The 25,061-nt window shown below is 39.1% G+C and overlaps 1 protein-coding gene across 3 annotated transcripts in view; it reads left to right on the top strand.

Annotated features, from left to right (window-relative positions):
* Positions 1-25,061, top strand: part of LOC117026978 (vascular endothelial growth factor receptor kdr-like) — a 348,517-nt gene that overhangs the window by 113,647 nt on the left and 209,809 nt on the right. The gene's annotated exons all lie outside the window — the stretch shown is intronic.

Genomic DNA, 25,061 nt, shown 5'->3' with positions numbered 1-25,061 from the left:
TTATGTTGTTTGTCCACCTGAAAGTAATTGAAAAAAAGAATAAAGCTAAAGGTATAAGTGAATGCATGTTTGGTCCTGTTGTCTTCTGGGAGAAACTCCTTCTTTGGCCCCAAGATGCACTTCACTCTCTCTCTGAAAGAACATGGGGTTGGTGTTGCTTTGTCTGCTCTTCTCATGTGGAAAGCCAAGTGGAGGGATGGAGGTGGACAGAGGTGCTGCTTACTTTGAGTCTAGATCCTTAGGCTATGAGGAGCCAGTGATATCAGCCCTCAGTTTGGGCTGCATCTCCACTTTCTCAGCTCGTGGTGTATAGTTCTCCTTTACCTCCTCCTATAAGCCTTCAGATCTTCCCTTCTGCATAGAGCAAGGAAACCTGGAGAGTTCAGATCACAAAGATGAAAATAGCTTTCAGCCCAGCAATCCCTACTCTGTACTTTGAATGACTCTTAGCTTTTCCTTTGTATTCTGATAAAGATCTTAGAAGGAGGTCACACGTGTATAGGTTTGTTCCACACCGTTTCCTCTTCTCTCTAGATTTGGCTGTTGACTCAAAGTCCCAAGGCATTGTGAATCTCTGGTCCACACCCTCTTTTCCATTAGGAAACTACTCTCTTCAACAACACAATAGCTGAGGCAATAGAGATAGGACAGGTCCCTGTTACCCAGGATGGGAGTGTCGTTTCCTCACCAGCCCCAGTCCAGCTCTGGACTAACTCTGGTCTAGCCCTGGGTCAGTCCAATGATTCATAAAACACAGAAAAAAATGAGACTCTTAAGGGCAAGCTCCATAATTTCACTCCCTTGTAGCTTGTCAGTGCTGGAGCATGCCAGGGGTAGGGGTGGGGATGCTAACAAGAACTGTTCTGGATGGTTTTATCTGAAGACATCTTGGTTTAGGGCACAGGTGTGAAGCCAATGACTCCAAGAACTACCAGATTATCAAGGGCTGTCATGATCCATAGAGGTTGGTTTATCATACCCCCTCAAAAGAGAACTAGAGAAAACGACGACTTGTTCAAGGTCACATAGGGAATTAATGGCAGAACAGGAGCTAAGACCATGAGTTCACAATTCCTCAAGTCAAGATCCCAGCTTATGGAGTAGTTGATTTCATATTTTTCTCCTTAGAGCCAATGTAGTGTGCATGGGGTCTCCCACACCTCTTGTTGGGGAAAAGGGTTTGGGGGTTTTAAGAGGGCTGAACTCCATGTTGTCAACCAGAGTATATCTGCTTTTATTTGTTTTGTTTGTGTGTTTATGTATGTGTGAGGTACATATAAGATTTCAGTTTATCTTGACTCTTAAGAGCATCGACTTTAAAGCTTGATGACCTGGGTTCAAATTGTGACTTACATACCAGCTATGTGGTTTCTTACGTCACTTAACGTCTTGTGTTTCAGTTTCCTCATTTATGAAACGGGAATAGTAATCAACCTCATACAGCTGTTCTGTGGATTGCACAGTGCTTAGATTAGGAATAGGCACAGAAGTGCTCAGTAATGTTAGTCATCAGTACTATATCATATATAGAAAGGATTTCACTGCTTTAGATAAAAGTGTATAAACCATTGCTTTGCACCCAATTCTTTTCTTTTTTAATTATTATTATTAGTTTCAGGTGTACAAAACAACATAGTGATTATACATTTATATACCTCACAAAGTGATAACTCCAATAAGTGTATTACCCATCTGACACTGTACATAATTATTATAATATTTTAGTATATGTGCTGCCGAAGCGAGCACAGTTATTACAATATTAATGACTATATTCTCAATGCTGTACTTTATATTATGTGACTATTTTTTTTAACTATAGTTGACATTCAATATTATTTTATATTAGTTTCAGGTGTACAGTGTAGTGGTTAGACATTTATATTCTTTTCAGCATTCCCTGTCAATACCTTATTTTTCCTTAAGTATCTACAGACATTCCAAGGCCCTCTCTAGCTTGTACCATCTCTAGCATGATGTCAGGCAGGGTTTGGACAATGTGTATCAGATCACTGGGTGAAGACTCTGGAGAAACAGATTGGAAGACAGATTTCTATTAACCTAATTGTGTGAACCTAGCCAAGTCTTTTCCTCTTTTTGAGCCTCAGTTTTTGTGTCTCTAAAGAAGTGGGCTGAACTAGCTGGACTAGGTAGTTCTTATGGTATCTTCCAGCTCCAAAGACCTCTGTATCCAAAAATACCTTGTGAAACCCCTGCTAAGATACTCTCCAGGGTAAGTTCTCTTATGTGGTTTCTAAACCCTTTTTTACCACAAGCTTTTCAGCTCAGGAACACCAAAATTTCCCTGTTTATTGGAAACCCAGAGGCTCTGCTGGCAACTGGGAAGGAAGAACACTTATCTGAGGGGCTCAAGATCTCCAAGACATGTTCACATTGCATTCATGGCTGTAAACAAGTTGAGCTTGAGTCATGTTTGTCTCACTGGACTCCATTGCTTCCTCTCCTTTTCCTTGCTTAAGTTATACATTGTGTTGGGATGCCAGTGTTTCCTTGCTGTCCACATTCTTGGGGCCATCTGTGTTTTACTGGGTTTCACACTAAGGAGCTATATATACCTCAATTGGACATAGAAAGAAAACCTGGATGCCAAGAGCCTCTGTGCCATTTGATCTGAGCCCTTCTATCTTTCACAGTATCTTCCACCTATCTCTGAGCAGTTATCAGGTGACACAGATCAGCCTAGGAAAATTTATCAAGTAAAAACCTCTTCTACAAGCAAACTCTGAGGCACTGAATTCTAGCCCTGCTGGAAGCTTCGAAAGGAGTTTTTGCATTGAACTCTTAGAGACAAGGCTGTCAGATTCGATGGGGGAAATTTAGGAGTATGTTTTTCAATATTTTGGGTCCACTGTGTTAATCTATTTGTATACATTTACATGTTACATTCCCTAAATCTTAAAACCAAATTTATCTCATGGATTGTGGCATGTTCTGGGCCTGCCACCTCCACATTTCTGCTCATGTGGTGCTCCCATGCTGGAAAATCACCAGACATTCTCCCCCATCTCTGCCTGAAAATCATATCCATCTCTCAAAGGACCATCTTAAATTTCTCCTCTATCATCTAGAATGCCAGAATGCTGAAACTGAAGGGAATCTCACATTCTTTCATTTATTAGATGTTTGTTGACTTCTTACCATATGTCTGGCATCATGATAAATACTAGACACATGCAGATCAATTAAGATGTGCTCTCTGCCCTTATGTAATAGATAGTTTGGGAGGGAGCAGAATGACATATATTTCTAATAAATATTTTAACATCTTTCTAATATAGCCATAGTGCTTAACCATTTTGAAGTCAATATCAGGATTAGGTTCATTTGTAACTTAAAATCCTAAACAATATTGACTAAAATAAGACATAAAGATATTTATCATGACGTCATAAAAATGGCAGCGTGAGGTGAGCCTCTGGAAATCTCCCCTGGAATTTACACCAAATTGAACAACTATAACTCCACAAAGGACTCCCTGCACAGCAGACAGGCAAGACGAAGAGGCTCTCTACTTAAATCACCTAAAGGTGGGCAAATTGCGTGAGTAGGGGAGGAAGGGAGAAGTGCTGAGACGGGGCCACGAGGGCACAGGACGCAGATGCAGCTTGGTGCTCCAAGCTGGATGCATCCTGGAACTACAACAGCTGCAGAGAGGGAAGAACGTGGACTCCTAGGGCTCCGTTTATGGCCCACAGGGCTGAAGGGAGAGCATATAACACGACTGAACGCAATGCTCACGGCAGAGACCTCGGAGCAAAGACTGAGGGAAGAAGGCTGAAAATGGTGGTTTAAGCCCTCACTGCTGAGCAGAGAATGGAAGCAGTAGGCAATGAGACTAACTGCCCCCTCCCTATCCTCCCAGAGCATGCCCCGCCCCCACCTGCCCAGTGCTAGAAGTAGAACAGTAGCAATGTCAGATGAGAAGAACAGAATATTAGCAGTTCAGAGAACTGGTTCACAGACATGGACTCACAGCCCAACTAGTTCTTGGAAAGGGAAGGGAGCTGTGGAAGCAAGATTGGCTGTGGTGGTGCTCGTTGCCATGGCTCTGGGCCACTGCCATTGCTCTCACAACTCACCTCGCCGCAGGCCCCACCTATCTGGGCGGATCGCTGCAGGAGTAAACAGAACTGCTGAAACACAGGGGCTCTGAATCTGGTGAAGGAACAGCTTTGGAACTTCAAAAACTCTCCGTATATTCACACAGACACTGCGCCCTGACACCCAGGCGAACTATTAAAAGAGGAGAAGCCCGTCTCCCAGGGAATCCCCCCTTTGTGTGAGAAGCTGGAATAGTGCAGGGAAAACATAGCACTACCATGTGGGAGAGAAAAAAAGGCTGCAATTGGAGAGAAAATAAAACATTCTACCAACAAGTACTGGAAAACAAAAGAAAGACCTCTTCCTATCAACCTGTTGCAGAAGCCACTCCTATAGATGTCTAGGAAGAGAAATAATAAATCAGTAATTGCCATGAATAACCAAGGCAACAAGACTGCTCAGAAAGAAAGTGAAAAGTCTCCAGAAAAGGAACTTAAATATATGGAAATATGTGACTTAAATGACAGAGAATGCAAGATTGCAGGTCTGAAAAAACACGAGATGCAAAAAAAACACAGAAAGGCAGTTTAATGAACTCAGAAACACTATCAAAGAACAACATGAGCATTTTACGAAAGAGATTGAAATTTCAAAAATGAACCAAATAGAATTTCTGGAGATTAAGAACTCAGTAGAAAAAATGAAGAATGAAAGAGCCAGCTTAGGTAGTAGAGTTGACCAGATGGAGGAAAGAATCAGTGAAATCGAAGATAGAAACCTGGAAATGACACGGATGGAAGAAGAAAGAGACTTGAGACTTAAAAGAAATGAAGGAAGTCTACAAGAACTTTCTGACTCCATCAGAAAAAGTAATATAAGAATAATGGGCATACCAGAAGGAGAAGAAAGAGAGAAGGGAACAGAGAATATATTCAAACAAATTGTCAATGAGAACTTCCCAAACTTATGGACAGAACTGGATCCTCGAATCCAAGAAGCAAATAGAACACCTAATTACCTCAATCCTAGAAGGCCTTCTCCAAGGCACATTGTATTGAAGCTGTCTAAAATCAACAACAAAGAAAGAATCCTCAAGGGAGCCAGGGAAAAGAAGATTGTAACCTACAATGGAAAGCCCATTAGATTTTCATCAGATTTTTCAGCAGAAACTCTATAAGTCAGGAGGGAGTGGAACCAAATATTCAAACTATTGAAACAGAGAAATTATGAACCAAGAATAATATATCCAGCAAAGATATGCTTTAGATATGAAGGAGGAATAAAGACCTTTCCAGACATACAGGGAGGGAATTTTCTAATACACGACATGCACTACAAGAAATACTAAAGGAGGCTATTCGACCACCATCAACCGGGACAATTTGTGGCAACCAAAACATAAAAAGGGGGAGAGTAAAAGCCTGAACCGAAACATGGAAATGGAGAAAGTAAGCGTGCTGAAGAAAATGGAATACTGTAAATATCAAACTTTCTTTTACATAAACTTAAGGGTAACCACTAAAAAAAAAAAAAATCCAGCACTGAAATTTGTACTGTAATAAAGGAAGAAACAGATGGAAACATCATAGAATACCACCACACAGAAATAATAGACAACAACAAAAAGGCAAAGAAACAATGGAGACACAGCCTCACCAGAAAACTAAAAATAGAATGACAGGAAATCCTCACATACCAATAATCACCCTAAATGTAAATGGACTGAACTCACCAATAAAAAGGCACAGAGCAGCAGATTGGATCAAAAAACTAAACCCAACCATATGCTGTCTCCAAGAGACACATCCCAGCTCCAAGGACAAGCATAGACTCAAAGTGAAAGGGTGGAAATTGACACTCCAAGCAAATGATATCCAGAGAAAATCAGGTGTATATATACTGATATCAGATGAAAGAGACTTCAGGGTGAAAAAGGTAACAAGAGACAAAGATGGACATTTCATAATGGTAAAGGGGACTATACAACAAGAAGACATAACAGTCATCAATATTTATGCCCCCAATCGGGGAGCACCGAAATGTACCAAGCAACTACTAACAGAACTAAAGGGAGAAATTGACCAAAACACAATTATACCAGGGGACTTAAATAAATTATTGACAGCTATGGATAGATCATCCAAACAGAAAATAAATAACGAAATAGCAGCCCTAAATGACACATTAGATGAAATGGACATAATTGACATATATAGAGCACCTCTTCCTAAAACTTCAGACTATACATTCTTTTCTAGTGTACATGGAACATTCTCAAGGATAGACCATATATTGGGACATAAAACCATCGTTAGAAAATTTAAGAAGATTGAAATCATGCCAAGCATATTTTCTGATCACAAGGCTTTGAAATTGTCTATCAACTGCAAAAAGAAAGCAGGATAAAACGCAAATACATGGAGATTAAACAACATACTTTTTTTTTATTATTAGTTTCAGGTACACATGACAAAGTAATACTTAGATGTTTATCATTTATATCCCTCACACTGTGAGAACCCCCCTCCCACCATCCACTATTCCTGTGACATCGCACAGAGCCACTACATTTCCACTGTCTCTATTCCTAATGCTGTACTCCGCTTCTTGTAAGTATATACATATATATATATATATATATATATATATATATATATATATATATATATATATATATATATAATTATAGTTGGCATTTATTATTGTTCAGCTTCACGTGTACAGTGCAGTGATCAGGCATCTACATCATCCCTGAGGTAGTCTCCCAAATGGGACAAGTGTCCATCGGATACCCTACAAAATCTTTACAACATTTTTGATTACATTCCTGAAATTAATTTTCAAAACCCTGTGGCCATCTTGTGGTTACCGCCTGTTTTCTAATCCCCTCACCTTCCCCCTTCTCCCGAGCCCCCCGCCCATCTAGCAACCCTCAGTTTTTCCTCTTTGTCTCCAAAACTGTTTCTGATTAGTTCATTCACTTATTCTTTTCTTTAGATTCCACATATAAGTGAGATCATCTGGTATTTTTCTTTCTCTGTCTGACTTATTTCACTTAACATAATGTTCTCTAGGTCCATCCATGTTGTTGCAAATGGTAAGATTTCTTTCTTCTTTATGGCTGCGTAATACTCCATTGTATAAATGCACCACAGTTTCTTAATCCACTTATCTACCGATGGGCATTTTGGTTGTTTCCATGTCTTAGCTATTGTGTATAGTGCTGCAATAAACATAGGAGTGCATAAAGATTTTTGAATTGGAGTTTTGGATTTCTCCGGATAGATACCTAGGAGTGGAATTACTGGATCATAGGGTAGTTCCATTTTCAGATTTTTGAGATACCTCCATACTGTTTTCCATAGTGGCTGCACCAATCTGCAATCCCACCAGCAGTGCACAAGCGTTCCCTTTTCTCCACATCCGGGCCAGTACATGTTGTTTGTTGATTTATTGATGATAGCCATTTTGACTGCGGTGAAGTGGTATCTCATTGTGGTTTTTATTTGCATTTCTCTGATGGTTAGTGAGGTTGAGCATTTCTTCATATGTCTGTTTGCCATCTGTATGTCCTTTTTAGAAAAATCTTTCTTCATGACCTCAGCCCATTTTTAAATTGAGTTGTTTGTTTTTTTAGAGTTGAGTTGAGTGGGTTTTTTATAAATTTGTGATATTAACCCCTTATCAGATGTATCATTGGCAAATATCTTTTCCCATTCGGTAGGATCCCTTTTTGTTTTATTGATGATTTCCTTCGCTGTGAAAAAATTTTTTAGTTTGATGTATTCCCACATGTTTATTTTTTTCTCTTACTTCCCTCGTGCGAGGGGATATATCAGTAAAAATCTTACTCCTGGTAATGTCTGTGAAGTTTCTTCCTATATTTTCTTCTAGGAATTTTATGGTTTTAGATCTTACATTTAAGTCTTTAAGCCATTTTGAATTTATTTTTGTATATGATGTAAGGAGGTAGTCCAGCTTCATTTTTTTGCATGTGTCTGTGCAGAGTTCCCAGCATCATTTAGTGAATAGACTGTCTTTACCCCATCGTACATTCTTGCTTTCATTGTCGTGGATTAAATGGCCATATAGGCATGGATTTATTTCTGGACTCTCTATTCTGTTCCATTGATCTATGTGTCTGTTTTTATGCCAGTAGCATGCTGTTTTGATTACTGTGGACTTGTAGTATAATTTGATGTCAGGTATTGTTATACCTCCCACTTTGTTCTTATTTCTCAAGATTGTCATTGCTATTCGGGGTCTTTTATGGTCCCATATAAATTTTACGATTATATGTTCTATTTCTGTGAAAACCGTCGTTGGTAGTTTATAGGAATTGCATTGAATCTGTATATTGCCTTAGGCAGTATGGACATTTTAACTATATTAATTCTTTCTATCCATGAACATGGTATGTGTTTCCATCTATTTGTATCTTCTTTCATTTCTTTCTTCAGTGTCTTATAATTTTCTGAGTACAGATCTTTTACTTCTTTGCTTAAATTTATTCCCAGGTATTTTATAGTCTTTGCAGCAATTGTAAATGGGACTGTTTTTTTAATTTCTCCTTCTGATGTTTTATTATTGTTATATACAAATGCAACTGATTCTGAATATTAATTTTGTATCCTGCTACTTTACTAAATTCATCTATCAGCTCTAATAGTTTCTTGGTGGAGTCTTTAGGGTTCTCTCTATATAGTATCATGTCATCTGCATATAATGACAATTTTACTTCCTCCTTACTGATTTGGATGCCTTTTATTTCTTTTTCTTGTCTGATTGCTGTGGCTAGAACTTCCAGCACTATGTTGAATAGAAGTGGAGAAAGTGGGCAACCTTGCCTTGTTCCTGATCTTAAGGGGAATGGTTTTATGTTTTCCCCATCGAGTATGATGTTAGCTGTGGATTTATGGTATATGGCCTTTATTATGTTGAGATATGGTCCCTCTATTCCCACTTTCTTCAGAGTTTTTATCATAAATCGTTGCTGAATTTTGTCAAATGCTTTTTCTTCATCTATTGATACGATCATAGGAGTTTTATTTTTCATTTTGTTAATGTGGTGTATCACATTATTTGATATGTGGATGTTGAACCTCCCTTGCATACCAGAAATGAATCCCACTTGATCATGGTGTATGACCTTTTTAATGTATTTCTGAATTCTGTTTGCTAATATTTTATTGAGGATTTTTCAATGTGTTCATTATCGATATTAGCCTGTAGTTTTCTTTTTTTGTAATGTCTTTGTCTGTTTTTGGGATCAGGGTGATAGTGGCCTCTTTAAAAGTGTTTGGAAGCCTTCCCTCCTTCTGGATTTATTGAAATAGCTTGAGTAGAATAGGTGATAATTCTTTTTTGCATGTTTTGTAGAATTCACCTGTAAAGCCATCTGGTCCAGAGCTTTTGTTTGTTGGGAGCTTGTTGATTACTGATTCTATTTCCGTGGTAGTAGTCAGTCGATTCAGGTTTTCTGTTTCTTCCTGAGTTAGCCTTGGAAGGTTGTATGCTTCTAGAAATTTGTCCATTTCTTCCAGATTCTCTGATTTGTTGGCATATAGTTGCTCATAGTAATTTGTTAATTTTTTTTTTTTTTTTTTTTTTTGTATTTCTGTGTTGTCTGCTGTCATTCTCCTCTTTCATTTCTGATTTTGGTAATATGGGTCCTCTCTTTGATGCATCTGGCTAAAGGTTTGTCGATTTTGTTTACCTTCTCTAAAAATCAACTCTTGGATTCATCGATCTTTTGTGTTGTTTTTCTGGTCTCTATTTCATTTATTTCCACTCTGATCTTTATTATCTCCTTCCTTGTACTGCCTTTGGGCTTATTTTGCTGTTCGTTTTTCAGATCCCTTAAATGTGAAGATAAAATGTTGATTTGTGTTTTTTCTTGTTTCTTTAGGTAGACCTCATTGCTATGAATTTCCCTCTCAGGACTGCTTTCTCTGCAGCCCATGGATTTTGGGTCGTCGTGTTTTCATTTTTGTTTGTCTCGAGATGTCTTTTGATTTCTTCCTTGATCTCATGCTTGACCCATTCATGTTATTCAGCCTCCATGAATTTGTGTGTCTTCCAGTTTTTTTCCTGTAGTTGATTTCTAATTTCATAGCACTGAGGTCAGAGAAGACAATTGGTATGATTTCAATTTTCTTAAACTTACCAAAGCCTGTTTTGTGGCCTAACATGTGGTCTAAGAAAATGTTCCATGTGTGCTTGAGAAGAACATGTATTCTGCAGCTTTGGGGTGAAATGCTCTGAAAATATTGATTAAATCCAACTGGTCCAATGTGTCATTTAAGGCAATTGTTTCCAAATTGATTTTCTGTCTGGAAGACCTGTCCCTTGTTGTCAGAGGAGTGTTGAAATCCCCTATTATGATAGTGTTACTGTTGATTTCTGTCTTTATGTCAGTCAGTATCTGTTTTATATATTTAGGTGCTCCTATGTTGGGTGCATAGATGTTTACTAGGGTTATGTCTTCTTGTCGGATCGATCCCTTTATTATTATGTAGTACCCATCTTTGTCTTTTAGTATATTCTTCATTTTGAAGTCTACTTTGTCAGTTATAATCATTGCAAACCCAGTTTTTTTATCATTTCCATTTGCATGAAATGTCTTACTCCAACCCTTCACTTTCAGCCTGTGTGTGACTTTTGATCTCAGGTGAGTCTCTTGTATACAGTATATACAAGGGTCTTGCTTTCTTATCCACTCAGCCACCCTATGTCTTTTGATTGGAGCATTTAAGCCATTTACATTTAAAGTGATTATTGATAGGTACATCGTTATTGCCATTTTTTTATTTGTAGTTAGTTTGTTTTCATCTTTCTTCTGTTTACAGAAGCCCGTTTAATATTTCCTGCGGTTCTGGCTTGGTGGTAATAAATTCCTTTTGCTTATTCTTTTCTGGGAAGCTCTTTATCTCTCCTTCAATTTTAAATGATAGCCTTGCTGGATAAAGCAATCTAGGTTGTTGGCCTTTGTTTTCCATCACTTTGTGTATCTCCTGCCACTCCCTCCTGGCCTTCAATGTTTCTGTAGAAAAGTCATTTGATAGTCTTATAGGAGTTCCCTTGTATGTAACCCTCTGTCTTTCTCTTACTGCTTTTAGGATTCTCTCTTTATCTTTAAACTTTGCCATTTAACTGTAATGTGTCTTTGTGTGGACCTGTTTGGGTTTATCCTGGTTGGAACTCTTTGTACTTCCTGGGTTTGTATGTTGGTTTCCTTCACCAGTTTAGGGAAGTTTTTGGGCATTATTACCTCAAATATGTTCTCAATCCCTTGCTTACTCTCTTCACCTTCTGGTATTCCTATGATGCACATGTTGTTGCGCTTGATGTTTTCCCAGAGGTCTCTTAAACCATCTTTTTTTTCTTTCTGTTGTTCTGTTTGGGTCATCTCTGCTAACTTGTCTTCTAAGTCACTGACTCGATCCTCTGCCTCATCTAACCTACTGTTAATTCCTTCAAGTGTGTTCTTTATTTCAGTTACTGCACTCTTTAGTTCTAAATGGTTTTTCTTTATGATTTCTCTATCCTTTTTTACGTTGTCACTAAGCTCCTTAATCGTCCTTATCATCATCGTTCTGAGCTCTGTGTCTGATAGGTTGATAACCTCTATATCTTTTGGTTCCACTTCTGGAGGTTTCTTCTGTTCTTTTATTTGGGACATGTTGTTTTTTTTTGTTTCCCCATTCTGGCTGACTCTCTGTGTTTGCTTCAATGGATTAGGTAGATCCCCTAGGTTTGTTGGTTTTTGCTGGGTTATCTTATGTAGTAAGTGTCCTTTATATTTGACTTGCACCACTTCCCTATCCTCCGGTGCGTGTTCTCCAAAGGTGACCCTTGTGTTGTGTACATTGTCCTGTTAAAGTTGGTCTTTAATTGCTTTTGGCTTGTCAGTAGGTGGGATTGACTCCTAGGCTGACTAGTTGTGAGACTTGGCTCTGCACACAGTGGATGTTCTGCTGCGTGAGGGTTGACCACTTAAATGAGGCTTGGCCCCTATGGGCTCTTGTGCCTGTAGAGAATTCCCTCTGGGTGTGTCACTCGTAGGTCAAACCCAGCAATACTCTGGTTTGGTCTCGAGTTGGCCTCTAGGTGTGTTGAATTTTGTGCCTCTTGAGCTGGGCCCTGGTGTAGGGCAGTTTCAGAACAAAGCAAATCACCAAGCACAACAACAACAACAACAAAGAAAAAACAAATACACTCACATGTAAAAACAACGGATAACCCACACTTAACACAGGCAAAAATATCAAAAATACAAAAACAAAACAAAACAGAAAAGCAGTACCACTCTTGGCTTAAGCCCACCAAGTAATCTCCAGGTTGTCCTCTGCTATACCAAAGAGTCCTCTGTGTCTTGTGCAGGCAGAGCTAGCCACCTGGTGCCCAGAGTGATCCTGGGACTGCAGTTCTAGATGATAGGTGGTATGGGGTCTGGATGGTAGTTTTTACAAAGTCAGTGTAGTTTCTGCTCTTGCCTGCAGATATGCGCACTGAGAGTAACACAGCCTGCCTGTGCCCATGTTTCCTGAGTCTTAGGGCACTTCTTCCGTGTGTGTGTGTGTGTGTGTGTGTGTGTGTGTGTGTGTGTGTGGAGGGTGGGAGGTTTCTGAGCTGCTGAAAGCCCAGAGCTGCGTCTGCAGCCTGCTGCTGACCCCTGGGTGTGTCTCCACAGTTGTAATTGCCCTTCCCTAGGCAGGCCAGAAAAGGTGGGGCCTGGGGATGGAGGAGTCTTCTCTCTCCCATCCCAGCAGTGACACACTATTCCCAGCCTCTTACCTGGGTCAGAGCTGCAAGCCGGGTCTTCCAGATCCTGAGTGTTATGGCTCCTCTGTAATCTGACACTACTCCTCAGTTCAGGGGCCAGCTTTTGTCTCTGGAAGGATGGGGGGAGGGGTAGGATTGGGAGAGTGGGAGCAGGGGCCCAGGTATGGCGTTTAAGTCCTTTGTCCAACCTAGGGCCCAGCTGGACATCTCAGCTGAGGTTACTGCCTCAAATGCTATATACGCTACACTCTGGGCAGGAGAGATCAGCTGTGGGGTGCAGGGAAAGAGCCTGGCTCTTGTGGTCTCTGTTCTGTCCTGGGATCTCTCGCGTTTCCACCGCTGATGAGGCCACATCTTCACTCGGCTCCCTTCCCTCTTCCCCTGCTCTCCCAGTTTGCCCACCTTCAAGTAATCCTTGTAGGAGACTCTTAGCTGTTATGTGTGATGGGCAGAGAGTCCTTTGATGGGTTATAGATGTTCAGTTTGTGGAATGTTCCAGAGGAGAACTCAAGAAGACCACCTCGCTGCAGCCATTTATATGGCGTCACTCCTGCATTCTCAAATTATGAATGGATTTATGATTTGGGGTGAGATGAAGCTGGGACTTTGGGGTTCAAACAAACAAGCAAAGAGAACAGAGGTGGAATGGAGTAGAAAGGAATGGTTTGGGGTATGATGGAGACAGGTTTGACGAGCAGAGCATCCCTATGTCTCAGAAGCAGGTTCTGAAATTGTCATCATGAGAGAAAGCAAATGAGAATTTTTCAATATTTAATGTGACCAAACAGTTGTATGGGTTCATATCCATTTAAAAAAATTTCTCCTTTGTACAGTATTGCTATGAATAAAATCAGAAGGAAGGAAAATAATTTATTGAGCACCCAGTATATGCCAAGTACCTGCATATATGAGTATGTTATCTTATCTAATTCTCACTGTGACTCTATGAGTAGATATTAATTTCCCCAGTTTGGAGATTAAGGCACAGGAGCAATTAATAAGAAAAGATACTAGAATTGGGAGCCTGAAGAGTGATGGGAAAATTGATTTATAAAATGTGAAGTCAAAGTTTGCAAGTGAGGACCTTAGGGACTCTGCTCCCCAACTTCCATAAGTAAGGTACTGGAGCTGGAGAGAGTATTGTGGTTCCAAGTCTCTTTGATGGTAAATTACTAAAGTCTAACTAGGCCTCCAGTCTACTTCTTTGGGCCCTTAATTTGAATATCTATACTTTTGCCTTGTTCACGTATGAAAGGCATATCATTTATCTTTTAGGCACCTCAATTTACTCATTTGGAAATACCTCTACTACTGGCACTGTTTGTTGTAATACCTCCAACAACCTTATATCAGTAGTAATTTTCACTCACTCAACAAATATTTATTGTCCGCCATGTGCCATAAACTGTAGTAGGTGCTGACAGTAATTGTGGCAATTGTTGGCCATGTCTTATACTGAGAGCAGCTGTTCTTTATGCTGACTGCAACTGTGGATTCTCTGGTCTCCTTGTCTCCCCACCATAGATTTTTCTGCACCTTGAAATCATGAGCTGTTAGGGGAGACTGTCCCTACTTCATGTGTTACCTGTTGTCTGGGGTTGCCAATTGCAGAGTTTTTTGAGGGATCCCAACCTTTTTCTGGCCAGCACCACCCAACTCCATACAAGTTGCTCTCATAGAAGCTGATCAAGTAGGAAAGCGGATCTATAGTTTAATTCAACAAGGATCTATCAAAGATTCCCCACAGTAGACTCGTAGATAAAGCAAAATGTTAGAGTTGAGGGATTTTAGAAATCTCATCCAAGCTTCCAAGTTCTCTTTGGTTAACAAGAACCCCCTCCATTAGGGCATTTGCAAAAGTGAAGAGATGTGGCTCCCAGTCCCTGGGTATTGAAACTAAAGTCAGAGGGTAGAGGGCTTGAAATCACTACAGAAAGTCAAATTTTATGAAGACTCTAGCCAGTGATGAGTCTAAGCCCAGATTTCTTTCATCTCCTGCTGTGATTCGCCTAAGTCATTTTCTGAGGATAGTTTGGAAAGAGTCCAAATGTCTCTTTGTTTTACTTTTGGCTATTAGATATTGGACTGCAGGAACAGAAAGATTACTTTAGGCAAAAGTATTTCTGTGATTTTTAAATTAAATTATAGTTGACATAAAATATTAGTTTCAGGTAAAAATACATAGTGATTCAACATTTATATTTCTTATGATGTAATCACAATAAATCTAGTGACCACCAGTCATGATGCAAAGATATTATGATGATATTGAGTATTTTCCCTATGCCGTACATTACATCCCTGTGACTTTTTTTTTTTTTTTTTTTTTTTTTTTTTTTTTTAATATACTGGCGGTTTGTACCTCTAATTTCCCTTCACCATTTCCATGTATCTCCCCATCCTCCTCCCCTCTGGCAATCTTCAGTTTATTTGTATCTATTAGTCTGTTTCCATTTTGTTTTATTTGTTCATTTGTTTTGTTTTCTTAGATTAAGTAAAATCATATGGTATTTGTCTTTCTTTGTGTGATTTATTACACTTCGCATCATACCTTCTAGGTCCACCCATGTTTTCACAAATGGCAATATTTCATTCCTTTTTTTATCCATTGTATATATAGTTTATCCATTCATCTATTGATGCACACCTATGTTGATTCCATATCTTAGCAGTTGTAAATAATGCTGCAATAAACATAAGAGTGCATATATCTTTTCGAATTAGCAATCTGGTTCTCTTCAGAATAAATATATCCAGAAGTAGAATTGCTGATATATATGATAGTTCTATTTTTGATTTTTTTTGTTGTTTTGTTTTACAAATTTTTTCTTTTTTTAATTTATTGGGGTGACAATTGTTAGTAAAATTACATAGATTTCAGGTGTACAATTCTGTATCACATCATCTATAAATTACATTGTGTGTTCACCACCCGGAGTGAGTTCTCCTTCCATCACCATATATTTGATCCCCCTTACCCTCATCTGCCACCCCCCACCCCCTTACCCTCTGGTAAGCACTAAACTATTGTCTGTCTTGTCTATGAGGTTTTTTTTTTTTCCTTAGACCTTTATCATTTATATCCCTCACACTATGGACCCCCCTCCCCTCATCCACTATCTCTCTGACATCGCACCGAGCCATCCCATTTCCACTATCTCCACTCCCAATGCTGTACTCTGCCTCTTGTAAATGTGTATATATATATATATATATATATATATATATATATATATATATATATAATATTATAGTTGGCATTCATTATTGTTCAGCTTCAGGTGAACAGTGCAGTGATCAGGCATCTACATCTTTCCTGAGATGGTCTCCCAAATGGGACACATATCTATCGGATACCCTACAAAATCTTTACAACATTATTGATTACATTCCCCAGATTAATTTTCAAAACCCCGGGGCCATCTTGTGGTTACTGATTGTTTTCTAATCCCCTCACCTTCCCCCTTACCGCCCACCCGCCCATCTAGCAACCCTCACTTTTTCCTCTTTGTCTCCAAAACTGTTTCTGATTAGTTCATTCACTTATTCTTTTCTTTAGATTCCGCATATAAGTGAGATCATATGGTACTTATCATTCTCTGTCTGACTTATTTCACTTAACATAATATTTTCTAGGTGCATCCATGTTGTTGCAAATGGTAAGATTTCTTTCTTCTTTATGGCTGTGTAATACTCCATTGTATAAATGTACCACAGTTTCTTAATCCAGTTATCTACCGATGGGCATTTTGGTTGTTTCCATGTCTTAGCTATTGTGTATAGTGCTGCAATAAACATAGGAGTGCATAAAGATTTTTGAATTGGAGTTTTGGATTTCTCCGGATAGATACCTAGGAGTGGAATTACTGGATCATAGGGTAGTTCCATTTTCAGATTTTTGAGATACCTCCATACTGTTTTCCATAGTGGCTGCACCAATCTGCAATCCCACCAGCAGTGCACAAGCGTTCCCTTTTCTCCACATCCGGGCCAGTACATGTTGTTTGTTGATTTATTGATGATAGCCATTTTGACTGGGGTGAGGTGGTATCTCATTGTGGTTTTTATTTGCATTTCTCTGATGGTTAGTGAGGTTGAGCATTTCTTCATATGTCTGTTTGCCATCTGTATGTCCTTTTTAGAAAAATGTCTCTTCAAATCCTCTGCCCATTTTTTAATTGGGTCGTTTGTTTTTCTGGAGTTGAGTTGAGTGAGTTTTTTTATAGATTTGTGATATTAATCCCTTATCAGATATATCATTGGCAAATATCTTTTCCCATTCAGTAGGATCCATTTTTGTTTTATTGATGGTTTCCTTTGCTGCAAAAAAACTTTTTAGTTTGATGTAATCCCACATGTTTATTTTTTCTCTTACTTCCCTCGCGAGAGGGAATATATCAGTAAAAATCTTACTCTGGGTAATGTCTGAGAAGTTTCTTCCTATATTTTCTTCTAGGAATTTTATGGTTTCAGATCTTACATTAAAGTCTTTAAGCCATTTTGAATTTATTCTTGTATATGGTGTAAGAAGGTGGTCCAGCTTCATTTTTTTGCATGTGTCTGTGCAGGGTTCCCAGCACCATTTATTGAATAGACTGTCTTTACCCCATCGTACATTCTTGCTTCCATTGTCGTGGATTAAATGGCCATATAGGCATGGATTTATTTCTGGACTCTCTATTCTGTTCCATTGATCTATGTGTCTGTTTTTATGCCAGTAGCATGCTGTTTTGATTACTGTAGCCTTGTAGTATAATTTGAAGTCAGGTATTGTTATACCTCCCACTTTGTTCTTATTTCTCAAGATTGCTGAGACTATACGGGGTCTTTTCTGGTCCCACATAAATTTTAGGAGTATATGTTCTATTTCTGTGAAAAATGTTGTTGGTAGTTTGATAGGAATTGCGTTGAATCTGTATATTGCCTTAGGCAGTATGGACATTTTAACTATATTAATTCTTTCTATCCATGAACATGATATGTGTTTCCATCTATTTATATCTTCTTTCATTTCTTTCTTTAGTGTCTTATAATTTTCTGAGTACAGATCTTTTACTTCTTTGGTTAAATTTATTCCCAGGTATTTTATAGTCTTTGGAGCGATTGTAAATGGGATTGTTTTTTTAATTTCTCCTTTTGATGTTTTATTATTGGTATATACAAATGCAACTGATTTCTGAATATTAATTTTGTATCCTGCTACTTTACTAAATTCATCTATCAGCTCTAATAGCTTCTTGGTGGAGTCTTTAGGGTTCTCTATATATAGTATCATATCATATGCATAAAATAATAATTTTACTACCTCTTTACCAATTTGGATGCCTTTTATTTCTTTTTCTTGTCTGATTGTTGTGGCTAGAACTTCCAGCACTATGTTGAATAGAAGCGGAGATAGTGGGCAACCTTGCCTTGTTCCTGATCTTAGGGGGAATGGTTTTAGCTTTTCCCCATTGAGTATGATGTTAGCTGTTGGTTTGTCATATACGGCCTTTATTATGTTGAGACATGATCCCTCTATTCCCACTTTCTTAAGGGTTTTTATCATAAATGGCTGTTGGATTTTATCAAATGCTTTTTCTGCATCTATTGATATGATCATGTGATTTTTATTTTTCATTTTGTTAATGTGGTGTATCACATTAATTGATTTGCGGATGTTGAACCACCCTTGCATACCAGGGATGAATCCCAGTTGATCATGGTGTATGATCTTTTTAATGTATTGCTGAATTCTGTTCGCTAATATTTTGTTGAGAATTTTTGCATCTATGTTCATTAGAGATATCAGCCTGTAGTTTTCTTTTTTTGTGGTGTCTTTGTCTGATTTTGGGATCAGGGTGATAGTGGCTTCGTAAAAAGTGTTTGGGAGTCTTCCCTCATTCTGGATTTTTGGAAGAGCTTGAGGAGAATAGGTGATAATTCTTTTTTGAACGTTTTGTAAAATTCACCTGTAAAGCCATCTGGTCCAGGGCTTTTGTTTGTTGGGAGATTGTTGATTACTGATTCAATTTCCGTGGTGGTAATCAGTCTATTCAGGTTTTCTGTTTCTTCTTGAGTTAGCCTTGGAAGGTTATACGCCTCTAGAAAATTGTCCATTTCTTCCAGATTGTCAAATTTGTTGGCATATAGTTGCTCATAGTAACTCCTTAAAACTTTTTGTATTTCTGCAGTGTCCATTGTCACTTCTCCTCTTTCATTTCTGATTTTATTAATTTGTGTCCTCTCTCTCTTTTTTTTAATGAGTCTGGCTAAAGGTTTGTCGATTTTGTATATCTTCTCTAAGAACCAACTCTTGGATTCATTGATCTTTTGTATTGTTTTTCTGGTTGGTATTTCATTTATTTCTGCTCTGATCTTTATTATCTCCTTCCTTGTGCTCCCTTTGGGCTTATTTTGCTGTTCTTTTTCCAAATCCATTAAGTGTGAAGATAAACTGTTGATTAGTGATGTTTCTTGTTTCTTTAGGTATGCCTGCAATGCTATGAATTTCCCTCTTAGGACTGCTTTTGCGGCATCCCATAGATTTTGGGTCCTCGTGTTTTCATTTTCGTTTGTCTCGAGATATCTTTTGATTTCTTCCTTGATCTCCTGCTTGACCCATTCATTATTTAGTAATAAGTTATTCAGCTTCCATGAATTGGTGTGTCTTCCAGTTTTTTTCTGTAGTTCATTTCTAATTTCATAGCATTGTGATCAGAGAAGACAATTGGTATGATTTCAATTTTCTTAAATTTATCAAGACTTGTTTTGTGGCCTAACATATGGTGTATCTTGGAAAATGTTCCATGTGCGATTGAGAAAAACGTGTATTTTGCAGCATTGGGGTGAAATATTCTGAAAATATCGATTAAATCCAAGTGGTCCAATGTATAATTTAAGGCTGTTGTTTCCATATTGATTTTCTGTCTGGAAGACCTGTCCGTTGTTGTCAGAGGTGTGTTGAAGTCCCCTACTATGATAGTGTTACTGTTGATCTCTGTCTTTATGTCAGTAAGTATCTGTTTATATATTTAGGTGCTCCTATGTTGGGTGCATAGATGTTTACTAGGGTTATGTCCTCTTGTCGGATCGATCCCTTTATTATTATATAGTGCCCATCTTTATCTTTTAATATGTTCTTCATTTTAAAGTCTATTTTGTCAGATATAAGTATTGCAACTCCAGCTTTTTTCTCATTTCCATTTGCATGAAATATCTTACTCCAACCCTTCACTTTCAGCCTGTGTGTGTCTTTTGTTCTGAGGTGAGTCTCTTGTATACAGCATATACAAGGGTCTTACTTTCTTATCCAGTCAGCCACCCTATGTCTCTTGATTGGAGCATTTAATCCATTTACATTTAAAGTGATTATTGATACGTACATAGTTATTGCCATTTTTAAATTTGTAGTTAGGTTGTTTTGATCTTTCTCCTATTTACAGAAGTCCTTTTAGTATTTCTTGTAATGCTGGCTTGGTGGTAATAAATTCCTTTAGCTTATTTTTTTCTGGAAAGCTCTTTATCTCTCCATCAACTTTCAATGATAGCCTTGCTGGATAAAGCAATCTAGGTTGTAGGCCTTTGTTTTCCATCACTTTGAGTATCTCCTGCCACTCCCTCCTGGCCTTCAATGTTTCTGTAGAAAAGTCATTTGATAGTCTTATGGGAGTTCCCTTGTATGTAACTCTCTGTCTTTCTCTTGCTGCTTTTAGGATTCTCTCTTTGTCTTTAACTTTTGACATTTTAACTATAATGTGTCTTGGTGTGGACCTGTTTGGGTTTATCCTGGTTGGAACTCTCTGCACTTCCTGGGCTTGTATGTTGTTTTCCTTCATCAGGTTGGGGAAGTGTTCGGATATTATTACTTCAAATATGTTCTCAATCCCTTGCTTCCTCTCTTCACCTTCTGGTATTCTATGATAAGCATGTTGTTGCGCTTGATGTTACCCCAGAGGTCTCTTAAGCCATCCTCATTGTTTTTTATTCTTTTTTCTTTCTGTTGTTCCGTTTGGGTGATCTCTGCTACCTTGTCTTCTAAGTCTCTGATTCGATCCTCTGCTCCATCTAACCTGCTGGTAATTCCTTCAAGTTAGTTCTTAATTTCGGTAATTGTGTTCTTTAGTTCTAACTGGTTGTTCGTTATGATTTCTACATCCTTCTTTATGTCTTCTCTAAGCTCCTTAAACATTCTTATCACCAGTGTTCTGAACTCTGTCTCTGAAAGTTTGGTTACGTCTGCTTCATTTGGTTCCAGTTGTGGAGGTTTCTTCTGTTCTTTTATTTGGGACGTGTATCTTTGTTTCCCCATTCTGGCTGACTCTCTGTGTTTGCTTTGATGTATTAGGTAGATCCCCTAGAGTTCTTAGTTCTTGCTAGTTTATCTTATGTAGTATGTGTCCTTTATATTTGACTTGCACTACTTCGTTCTTCTCCTCTGCATGTGCTCCAAAGGTGACTCTTGTGTTGTGTGTATTGTCTTGTGTGTATTGTCCTGTTCAAGAAGATCTGTAATTGCTTTTTGCTTGTGAGTAGGTGGGGTTAACTCCTAGGCTGACTCGTTGTGAGACTTGGCTCTGCCCACCGCAAGGCGTCTGCTGCGTGAAGGTTGACCACTTAAATGTGGTTTGGCCTCTATGGGCTCTAGTGCCTGCAGAGAATTCCCTCTGGGTGTGTGTCTTGTAGGTCAAACCCAGTAGTACTCTGGTTTGGTCTGGAGTTGGCCTCTGGATATGTTGAATCTTGTGCCTCTTAAGCTGGGCCCTGGTAGGGCAATTTCAGAACAAAGCAAATCACCAAGCACAACAACAACAACAACAACAAAGAAAAAAATCAAATACATTCACATGTAAAAACACCCGATAACCCCCACTCGACACAGGCAAAGATATCAAAGATATAAAGACAAAGCAAAACAAAACAAAACAAAGCAAAACAAAAAGCAGTGCCAGTCTTGGCCTAAGCCCACCAAGCAATGTCCAGGTTGTCCTCTGCTGTACCAAAGAACACCCTGCTTATTGTGCAGGCAGAGCCGGTCACCTGGTGCCCAGAGTGACTTTGGGACTGTAGATTTAAATGCGTGGGCCTGAGGGATCTGGATGATAGTTTTTAGAAAGTCAGTGCAGTTTCTGCCCTTGGCTGCCCATATGCACAGTGAGAGTAGCACCACCAGCCCCGTGTCCAGTACTCCTGAGTCTTAGGGCACTTCTTCAGTGTGTGTGTGTATGGGGGGGTGCGGGCGGGAGATTTCTGAGCTGCTGAAAGCCCAGAGCTGCATGTGCTGCTTACTGCTGATCTCTGGGAGTGTCTCCTCAGCTGCACTTGTCCCGCCCTAGGCAGGCCAGAAAGGGTGGGGGCTGGTGATGGAGGGGTCTTCTCTCCCCCAGCCCAGCCGCGTCACACTCTTCCCACAGTTCAGAAAAAGTGGTGTTTGGGGGTGGAGATGTCTCTTCTCTCCTAGCCCAGCCAAAATCACACTCTTCCCAGCCTCTTCTCTGGGTCAGAGCTGCCTGTCAGTCTTCCCAGAGCCTGAGCACTACATCTCCTCTGTAATGACACTACTCCTCAGTTCAGGGGCCAGTTTAAGTCTCTGGAAGGGGGGGGTAGGATTGAAAGAGTGGGGGTGAGGGGCCCAGGTATGGAGTCTGTGTTCTTTGTCAGCCCTAGGGCCCACTAGCCGCCCTCCCGGCGGGAGAGTTCAGCCGTGGGATGTGGGACACAGGGAAAGAGCCCACCTCCTGGTCTCTGTGCTCTCCATTCTGCCCTGGGATCCCCTGCGGGCCCGGAACTGCGGGTGCCACCGCGGTTTTCGCCGCTGCCGCTGCTGCCGCCTCTGCCGGCTGGGACCCCACCGTGGGCCCACGAGTTTTCACTCCCGCTCCCTTCCTTCCTTCCCCTGCTCGCCCAATTAGCGTACCTTCAAGTAATCCTTCCACGAGTCTCTTAGCTGTTCTGTGTGATGAGCAAAGAGTTCTTTGATGGGTTATAGGTCCCGTTTGTAATAAGATCTGGAGGAGAACTCAGAAAGTGCCCCCCTCTGCTGCCATTCCTATGACGTCATCCTATTTTTAATTTTTTGAGGAACCTCCGTACTGTTTTCCACAGCAGCTGCATCAAGTTACCAACAGTGCATTAGAATTCCCTTTTCTCCACATCCTTACCAACACTTGTTATTTGTTGTCTTTTTGATAATGGCTGTTTCGACAAGTGTGATGTGATATCTAACTGTGATTATGATTTACATTTTTCTAATGATTAGTAATGTTGAGCATCTTTCCATATATCTGTTGACCATCTCTATGTCTTTGGAGAAATGTCTGTTCAGGTCCTCTACTCATTTTTTAATTGGATTGTTTGTATTTTTGATGATGAGTTTTATGAGTTCTTTATATATTTTGGATATTAACCTCTATTTGGATATATCAGTTGCAAGTATCCCATTCAGTAAGTTGTGTTTTTATTTTGTTGATTGTTTGCTTCACTGTGCAAAAGATTTTTGGTTTGATGTTTTTGTTTAGTTTTGTTGCCCTTGCCTGTGGATACATATCCTGAAAAATATTGCTAAGACCAGATACTTGGTTGTGATTCGTCCATGTGCACCACTGCAAGGATGCATTATACACATTCTTTGCCATGTTCTCTGGATAAATAGGCACTGTCTCCTTGTGGTTGCTGAAATTTCTGTAGCTGATATGATCAGTTATAGGGTGAGAGTTTATTTGAGTGATTTACTTCTTCAGCTTCTTCTCAAAACCCTTTGATTCTTGGATATGGCTTTATAAAGCTGATGCTAGGACCTCTCTGAAGGTTCCAGAGATGGATGGAGCTTATTAGCATAGATACTGCAAGTCTTGGCTCTCCTAACTCTATCTCTGATTTATATAATTGCTGAGCCTCAGTTTTCTCATCTTTAAATTGAGGATAATACCTAGCACTCTGAATTGTTATGATGCTTAATGAAGAGGATAGATGTAACTTGCCTAACACTGTTACATAACAGCAATTTTGTTTTACAGTGGCCATTGCTGTTATTATTACTTGAACACAATTCTCTTGAACACAGTTTGGCGTTTTTTACTCCCACTCTACTCTAGTAGTCATCACCTGCTCCTTTTTGCATCTTTTCTGCCTCTAATTATGGACCTTTTTACTCTTCAGTCCTCCCTGAGATAGCACATAATTTTCTCCGTCTTATTACTTCCCCATCCACTTTCCTTCAATTCAAATATTGACTGATTGATTCATACCTATATTTTAGCAGCATAATCTAACAAATAGGTAAAACCAAAAATAAATGTTAGTATTATGGAGAGGAAGCAAAATCAGTTTCAGACTTGTAGCCTATGTAAGTGAGAGATTTCTGATGCCATTAAAAGACATGGGAAATTAAAGGGGTTTTTTGGGGGAACATGATATGTTTTAGATTATATCCGGAAGGTCAAGTCGTTGTAGCTCAGCTCAAGAAACATCCCTTGACTGCAGATAGACAAATGGTTGGACATTTTGCAGGAGAATTGCTGGAGTATAAATAAAATCATAAATATGATCTCTAGCTGAAGCCACAGAAGAAGCTGCAATTACTGAAGAAGAGAGCTTGTAGAGAAAAAAAAATGGAGAGTTGAGGCATGAACATTAGAGAAAAAGAGAAATTGGAGCTAACAGGAGAATTTGTAAGCTGTCTTGTGCAGTATTTAGTGTTTAAGAAGTACTTGCAAGGACATCTTGAGGAATGACAAAGTACAGAATAAGGACTAATGTTAGGTTCTGTTGAAGAGGGAAAACCTAGGTAACAGGAATATATAGCAACCAAGATTATTTTCAAAGATACACAACTGAAAGCTCACTTTCTCTAAGCATTCTTAATTCTCAGATTGATATTCTGCTTACTTATAATGTGAGAAGTGCTTACACTGCAAGTGCCTATTATAAATTTATTGATTGGGTCAAAGATCTCCTGTAAGAAGACAAAGTAGATGCAAGCTGAGAATGCTTGTGGTCATTCAAATGCATTTTCATTTATAAAAGGACACTAGTAATTTGATTTTCATGTGTATGGGGAGATAGTACTCAAATAAATGATCATCATTGGTATACAATTATAATATGCCTAATTTATTAATCACTATAGATATTAGCTCAAATGGTTGTGATATAATCATTATGTGCAGGGAACCCATATGTTTTAAAGCAGTCTATATGGAAAAGCAGTAGGGAGTTTAGATGATGGAAAGTTTGAT

This window comes from Rhinolophus ferrumequinum, chromosome X, assembly GCF_004115265.2.
Source record: "Rhinolophus ferrumequinum isolate MPI-CBG mRhiFer1 chromosome X, mRhiFer1_v1.p, whole genome shotgun sequence".
Classification (NCBI taxonomy): domain Eukaryota; kingdom Metazoa; phylum Chordata; class Mammalia; order Chiroptera; family Rhinolophidae; genus Rhinolophus; species Rhinolophus ferrumequinum.
This window is presented reverse-complemented; position numbering and strand designations above follow the sequence as displayed.